The 7,962-nt window shown below is 36.8% G+C and overlaps 1 long non-coding RNA gene across 1 annotated transcript; it reads right to left on the bottom strand.

Moving 5' to 3' along the window:
- Window positions 1-2,113: 2,113 nt before the first annotated feature.
- LOC138758979 (uncharacterized) lies at window positions 2,114-6,282 on the bottom strand. The gene is made up of 2 exons (XR_011354558.1): window positions 5,870-6,282; window positions 2,114-3,370 (listed from the first exon to the last, which is right to left on the bottom strand). It is a non-coding gene; the product is annotated as an uncharacterized lncRNA (long non-coding RNA).
- Window positions 6,283-7,962: the final 1,680 nt, after the last annotated feature.

Here is a 7,962-nt window from a genome sequence, read left to right as displayed (position 1 = left end):
TCTGTTTGTATGTTTTACGCTGTGTACAGCTTAGTTTTGCACTATCAATTAGTGGTAATTCTGCTCTGCTTGCAGGAAAAAGAAATGTGATCCCTTGTATGTACCCTGAAAATAAATAAATTTGAAATCTGAATAAATTTAAATCTAACACAAGTAGTTATGGACATTTAATGGATGGAGAATATTGCAATGAATTGTGATATTCAGTCCGGTTTATGGCCTTTCTGGCTCATGAATCTTATGTCACTCAATTAACCTACCAACCCCATATGTTTTGGAGCTCCCAGGTCTTGAGGACAACATGCAAACTCCTTACAGACAGTACTGGATTTGAACCTGGGTCGTCGGTGCTGTTATAGTGTTGACATGGATTTGCAACTGCAATGCTGAAATCCACATGTAATCCTGTTATGGAGGGTATGTGAAGTAAAGACAGTTCCTCCATATTTATACCAGGGCACCCTCCCAAAAAAACTTCACTGGGGTATATGGACAATTTTAGCATCTCTATTCATTCAGAAGGAAAGGAACAGCTGCAAGGGTCTAAGCCAGTGATAGGACACTTTTCTGAATTAATTAATTTTAATTTAATACTTCAATTGTTTTAATGCATTCAGAAGCATTTTATACTGTTATACTCTTTGTTTTCATTTCTATAGTATAACATTCTTACAAATTGGTATTGCAGAATATTGGAAAGGTGTTACATTGCACAAGAACCTGCCACCAAATACCAATGAGATCAAGACACTTTGAGTCATGAGGTGGATACCAGTGGACAGTTGGCCCAAATCTCTGGCCCACTAATGGAGGAGATCTGATGAAGTAGGCTGAGTGGGGAACACATGATAAAAATATTTTGCTTGTACCCCTAGGATTGAGTTACTTCTGTACCGAATGTCTACATATATTTGTTGAGTGAGTTACACTAGAGTTAAATTCATTTCTGCAACTAAACATTGCACAATTAGTTGAAAGTTTCAAGGAGAAAAATACCATGAAAATTCTCTGTGGCCCTGAAGGTAATCAAGTAAAACATCCAGGATATGAATCGAAGCTCACAATCTACGTTATGCAATTCTGAACAGTTGCATTCCATAGATTACATTCCCATAGCTCCAGCAATCCTGGAATGAGGTTGTTCCATAGAGCACTTGATTATCTGCAAGCAATAGTTCAGGGAAATGTACTTACTGGCTGCACGCGAGCTGCAAAGGGTACCTCTCTGAGGGCTGTGGGAAAATTGAGTCATGCGGGTCCTGGCTGAAGAATTGGTCAGAGGCAACAGATATTATGCCCCAACCATTCCCCACCTACTGAGGCTACTGCTTCTCAGTTCAAGCTCAATTCCTTCGACTAGATATATAGTAAAGGGCTGTTCTCGTTCCTACTCAGATGGAGTAAGATACTTGTCTAGTTGATGGGAATAACCAAACGTCACACCTAAAAAACGGAAGTTTTTCAATGATCATGCTCTGTGGTATAAAATAACACAAACCAATTTTACTTGTAACCATCTCTGATGCATTCTATCAGGACGTGGCTCACTGAATATTCATAATGAATGGTTTGAAACTGAAAAGGGAAAGAGGTGAATTTAAATCAATTGATAGTTCAATTTGAAATACATCAGGAATCATTTGAGTCTGACTTGTTAGTGATGTGATACTGTTTAATTTACAGCACGGTAACAGGCCCTTCTGGCCCATAAGCCCACTCTGCCCAAATACATCCATGAGACTCGTCAAGCCTCAGCACCTTTAGAATGTGGGAGGTAACTGGAGAAGTTGGAGGAATTCCAGGCAGACACAGAGACAGCATAAAAACTCCAGAACAAAAAATGATTTGAACCTGCGTCACTGGCATGCAATGGTGTCGTGCAACCACTTCACTCTCCGTGCTGCCCTAAAGTATTTGACATTAATTGTTAACTACATCTCAGTTATATTGTTCAGAATTAATGTTAGTTTGAAAAATATGGTCATGATTTTTTTTTCCTTAACATAGTTGACACAAGGGAAGAAGGAATAATTTGAATAATCAAGATGAATCACCACAGTGGTATCAATTACAACCAAATTGTTAAAAAGAATAAATGGAAACAGTGGCCAGGTGATAGCAAGCAGGTGTTAAACTTTAATGATAGTATAAAGAACGAAAGGTGGAATGAGATTAATTGTTCTGAAGTACTGGGCAATATGTGTTAGAGACGGAGACACTGATATAAACCTTTACTTCAACTACATAGTTATCTTCAGCCTGCAATTACACTGAGGAACAATTATGATAACTTCTGACAATGACAGCACTGGTGGAATAGAGTGCTGTTGTCAGCAATATTTGAAAACAATTTTTTTTAAGAAAAGATAAAATGATACCTGTACATTTTTAAATGGAGTAACACCAAGCTATTTTTAAGTTGAATGCTGAGAAGTAAGTACAAGTGAATCGTCAGAATTTAATGTAATGACAATTAAAATGAAAAAATCTCAATCCATGATAGTAAACCACAATATTATCTTGAACAATAGAAAATCACACAGGTTAAGTGAATTAATCATACTAAAAATAATCATTAATTACCCTCTAAAGATGCATTTCTTGGGTTATCTCGTACCTCAGATCAGTTCTCTGATTAAAAACCTAATCATTTAACATGAGTAGACAACTTCAAATAATCCCCATACATTTTGATTTGTAAAGCTCTGCATACACAGAATAATAAGTTAAAGTAACACACAATTGCTATCAATCCAGAGCACTTGATAAATAAATGCTCCAACCACAGGCGCCACACCAAGTGACCGCAGCAGATAACCATTGCAACTTCTAACAGAATTGCTTTTGCATTGTACGGCCATGCAGCTATTCAATAAAATAGAGAACATGAACGATTACTGTAGACAAAGCATTAGATTTTGGCTTTTGAGTTGCACAATCTTCGAACCACAAGATGATGAAAAAACCATAACAGTTCAAAAAATTTTAGATACAAATCAGAGAAGCACGCAGTCTCCTAAAGGACTGCCATTCAGGAAGTTTTATTTTGAAAATACCACAAGAACAGAAGATCTTTCTGACCCATAATGGCAACAAAAAAATTGGACCCCACAAGGCAACGAAACAAAATGTAGTCAACCCAAGTTGAATCCAACGGCAATAAAATCCCTGGAATCCAGTCCCTATGGAGATTGGTAGATTCTGGATAAGTGAATTTTTTAGTTGCTTACAATTGCGTGTTCTGTGATTGGTGAACTAATGGCGAGGCACACTAATTTTAAACATCCATATTTTTTGTCTGGTTGCTTGAGGCTGCCAGTTGCTTGAATTCCGGATAACAGGGGTTTTACTGTAGTTTGGAAAATTAAGGCTGAGAAAAAAAAACAATAAATACATTATTGTTTGATTACAGTATCAAATAAATGTATTCAACAACTAAGGATCAGAGCATATTTGAAGTGGAGTACTGAGAATATTTGGCTCATGCAGTACTTAGAAGGGTAATTTTTTTCTGTGCAATGACTGTATTTCTGGGTTAGAGTCCAAAGGCTAAATGACTCTCCTCTTGAAGCAGAAAACAAAAACTGAATCCAGGTATAAAGTGGTTAATTCAGTTAGTTAACTATTCAATTCCTGATCATCTAACACATCCAATACTTAAATCTTAATCCAACAAAATCTAATGGCTGTGTTTTAGAACATGTAGCAACAGATTTACTGAAAGCCCACAGGAAGCCTGGTGAACATTACATAAGCTCCACCTTCAAACAACCTTTGATTAAATATTTGATTTGATTTATTGCACTCCCACACCTATCTAAGGATGCAGGACAACACATGAATAAATGGTGAGCAACAGTACTCTGAAAATACTTGATGACAGCAACCGATAATAACACAGGTCCTCGACCGAATATCAGTCTGACATCATCAGCTGCCAGTTGTCAGAGGGTACACTCACAAACAGATTTATCATCAGGAAAACTGAATTTGGATCATCTGATAATGAGTCACCACAAGTCATCAGGATGTTTCTAAGTCCAGTGATACATCATTTACGAGCAAGTACTTGGAGGGAAATGCTTTTGAAAATGCTATCCTTCTCTACACTTGACATTTCCTGTGCTGCCCTCACACCCCTCTTTGACTGTATGTTTCAATTCCTACTTCAGTGCATGTGATAGGAGCGTAATGTCACAACTTATCAGGACAGGCATGAATGATGGCTCTAATAGCCTATATCCATTTCACATTCACAAGATCTCATATATTTCACAACTGGAGACCATTCAGTCCATTTAGACAATGCCAGCTCACAGCTCATTCCCACCAATCCCATTGCTCTAAACATTTCCCAGTGACCTGCTCTCTACAAAGTACTTACCAACTTCCTAGTGATTTCCTACCCCTCACATTTCATTACCAGCAAGTTGCTAAATAAGGAGTGGATGACATTGACCTTCATTGAAATGAAAGATATGATGGAAGTCCAGGAGATTTCCATAAATGTTTAATCATGAACTTGCTGTAAATTGTGTAAACATTGCCTGTTAATCAAAGATTTAAATATAAAGTGAACATATTTTTCAGTTTTACCTTAAGAAATGTCATGTTATATTTTACATAATTTTCAAGTTTTTCTCTTGTGTTCCAATGTAATGGGACAAATAATTTTTGCTTTTCGTATACAGTAAAACATGCTCTGGGTTATTCTGAAACTCTGTAATTATACTTTTTACATAGCTGTATGAATGTTAGAGATAACCTGCTAATCTGCTCATGAAAGAGCCATTCTTACTGCATTAGGTATTTTGTGACAAAAACAAACTTCAATGCCCTCTTTGAGTGGATACGTTGTGAGTCTCACTGCATGGCTATAGTGAAGGTACATGACTCTCCTCTCATTCCACATAAATATCTCAATGAATGTCAAAGTAGGATTCAGATGAAGGAACTCTCACCTATGTTTTGATGAACAATTTTCATTGCAGCTGCTTAATTTTGTACTGTATATGGAGAGAAATTTAGACTGATCTTGTATGATAAAGACATGTGAACGAACTACTCACCTGTTTTCTTGTCCATCCAAAGTCACTCTCGTTGCTAACAGAGTAAACTCCTATTTCTTATTATTTCCAAATATTTTATATTTCTAAATTGTGGGCAAATGCTAGAATCTTAAGCAAACAATGGGATGCTGGAGAGATCCAGCAGGACAGGCAGTACCCACAGGCCCTTCGTTTCAATATTCTCAAGCAGCTCATTGTTTGCCTTATCACGTGTTTATTGCTTCTAAGATTTCCTGTCACTGGACTGTCATCTGAATATGTAAACGCAGACGAAAACAAGTTTAAATTTAATTTTAAAAATGTATACATACAGTACGGTAACAGGCCATTTCGGCCCACAAGTCTGTGCCTCCCAATTTACATTCAATATTTTTTATTGTCATGTAATAAAACAGAAAATGTGATATTACACAAAATTTCCTTTAGTCTACCGTAAAGCAGACAAAGATTTGCCATTGGCAGAAATTTCCTGGCACACCTTGGTCAGACAAAGAGAAGCAAAAGTGAGTCCTCCCAGTGTCCATGGATTCATCTCCAGTGCTCCTGCAGCCTCTGTAGCACACAGCCTTGAGTCCAAACCACCAGCAACCCGAGCTCCTGATCCAAACCTCTGACGTGATTAGCAAGTAATAGATAACAATATTTATTCTAACTCACTCATTTTATTTCATACATTTCTTATAGTTTGTGATTTGAATGCAGGTCTTATTTGAGGAACCATCTCCACCCTGCTGTGGACCTTCAAGTAAATGGAGTACTGTACATAGTGCAACAAATGGGAAAATAACTGGTAAACTTACCATCCTCAAATATCCAAATATCTTCTTTCCTAAAGGAGATTTTGCTAAGAGTGAACATTACTTAGCACTCAGAATAAATAATGCTGCCAAAGTGGTAGTGAGATACAAATCATTTGAAAGTGGGTTTCAGATCTCATCATTCTAAAGAAATTTTCTAATTGCCTTCGAACCCCTGAACTCACTCCAAGATGGATGCTTTGTCCTATTGTGGAAACATACTGTTGTGTTTTTTAAACACCTATTTCAACTCAACACTGTGTTTATGCCAGTGTTGGCAGGCTGCATCATTTCCCTTTGCAAACCCTTGATGCATGATGTTTGTGAATGTGTTAATCCCCAGGGGCATTATCATTGAGGTGTCACTGGTATTTATTTTGCAGTAGACTTGTACAATTAACTTCAGTTTAAGAAGAAACATATATAATTTATGTAATTACGTTTTTTGTTATGAAGGTATTTTTCCCGTTATCTTTTAGTTGCCAGAAGAATCAAATGTTTCCATGACAGACAAAGCCTTGTGGCAGGCTGTTGGGGAATGTTGACAGAAAACCTGGATAACTCCATTTCTGGCTTGCTGGCAATTCCCATTCAAATGAGCTCAGCCACGTCAAGAAACGCCATGGCAATCTAGATCTCTTCATTTACAGTTTTATCTCTTCCAGACATTACCTTTTTTTTTAGAGAAACAATTTAAAATAGTTACTAAAATAGATGATTATTATAATATTCTAGAAATTAGCATGATAGAAAACATCTGACAATGCATTTTGTTTTATCATGTTGAGCCTTTAAAACAATTTTCACAATGTTTAAAGTCATAGAGTTGTACCACACAGAAACAGGCCCTCCAACCTTTTTGCCCATCTAAAAAAAATCCCATTTGCTCATTTTAGGACTGCACCCTATGCCTTGCCTGTTTAAGTGTCTATCTAAAAACTCAAGTGGAGTAATTTGTGCCTTACTGATGTTCCCAGCTTCCATCTCACCATTCTGATGCATTTTGCAGCAACCCGACAGCAAATTTACTTATGTGGAGACCCCTAAAAGTATAGGATGTTCTTAGTTAATAGCCATAATATTAATGGAGTCACATCTCTGTCATGAGCCAGCTACACTGACATGATACCAAACCAGCACAAAACACCATCACAACTTTAGTGTAACTGGTTCAATTGAATTCTATTAAATCCCGTTTGAATTTTAGAACACTGGATTTGGAAACTCACAAAAAAAAACTGAGCTACATGTTTTCATTACAGTTTCACATGCCAGATTTAGCATTTATAACCCAATAAGCAGGTTTATAAATGATGACCGCTTGTAACCTGAACAAAAGCAAGCTTACACATGAGGTGTTCCTTACAGCATTCAATGCTTTTCAGACTTGGACTCTGACTTTCACTGAAAATCTCATTACAGGTCAAAATAACTATCATGTGAATCTGAACTATAGTGAAAACCAATAGCATTTACTGTCAATCTTGCGTAGCTTTTGCATCTGTCACCCACAAGCATTTGGCCAGCCACATGCACGTGAAGAACTTCAGAGTTGTGAACACTCAGGTTGTTTTAATGAAATATGACCAAAAAGTTACAGGATTATGACAACCTTTCTGAGAGTGTATCATTTGGCATAACCATTGATGTGTTATGGCACAACCATTGATGTGTTGTGGCACAGATTATACCATTGGTTTGAAAGTTTATGACTTTCAATAAGGGATACCATGTTGAAAACACTACATTTATTCTTTGCCTTCATAGGTCATTATGTTTTGAAGAGTCTCAGAAGGATGGAGACAAAGGTATTTGTGATGAGGACAATTCAATGAAAGATACTATATTGATTGAAGAAGCAACTACAGGTATGATTAGTACTTGTCAGTCTGCCATAGGCCTGAACATGCATTTGAAATAGTTCACCCATGCCATTGAATATGGAGAAAATGGTGTTTCAATTCGTTTATTATCACCTGACTGCATATGCAACTCGACAAAACAGAATTTCTCTGGATCCTGGTGCACACACAATACAAACATAATGTACAGCACATAATAATGATGTGTATACATAAAAATATAATATAAAATAA

This window comes from Narcine bancroftii, chromosome 3, assembly GCF_036971445.1.
Source record: "Narcine bancroftii isolate sNarBan1 chromosome 3, sNarBan1.hap1, whole genome shotgun sequence".
Lineage (NCBI taxonomy): Eukaryota > Metazoa > Chordata > Chondrichthyes > Torpediniformes > Narcinidae > Narcine > Narcine bancroftii.
This window is presented reverse-complemented; position numbering and strand designations above follow the sequence as displayed.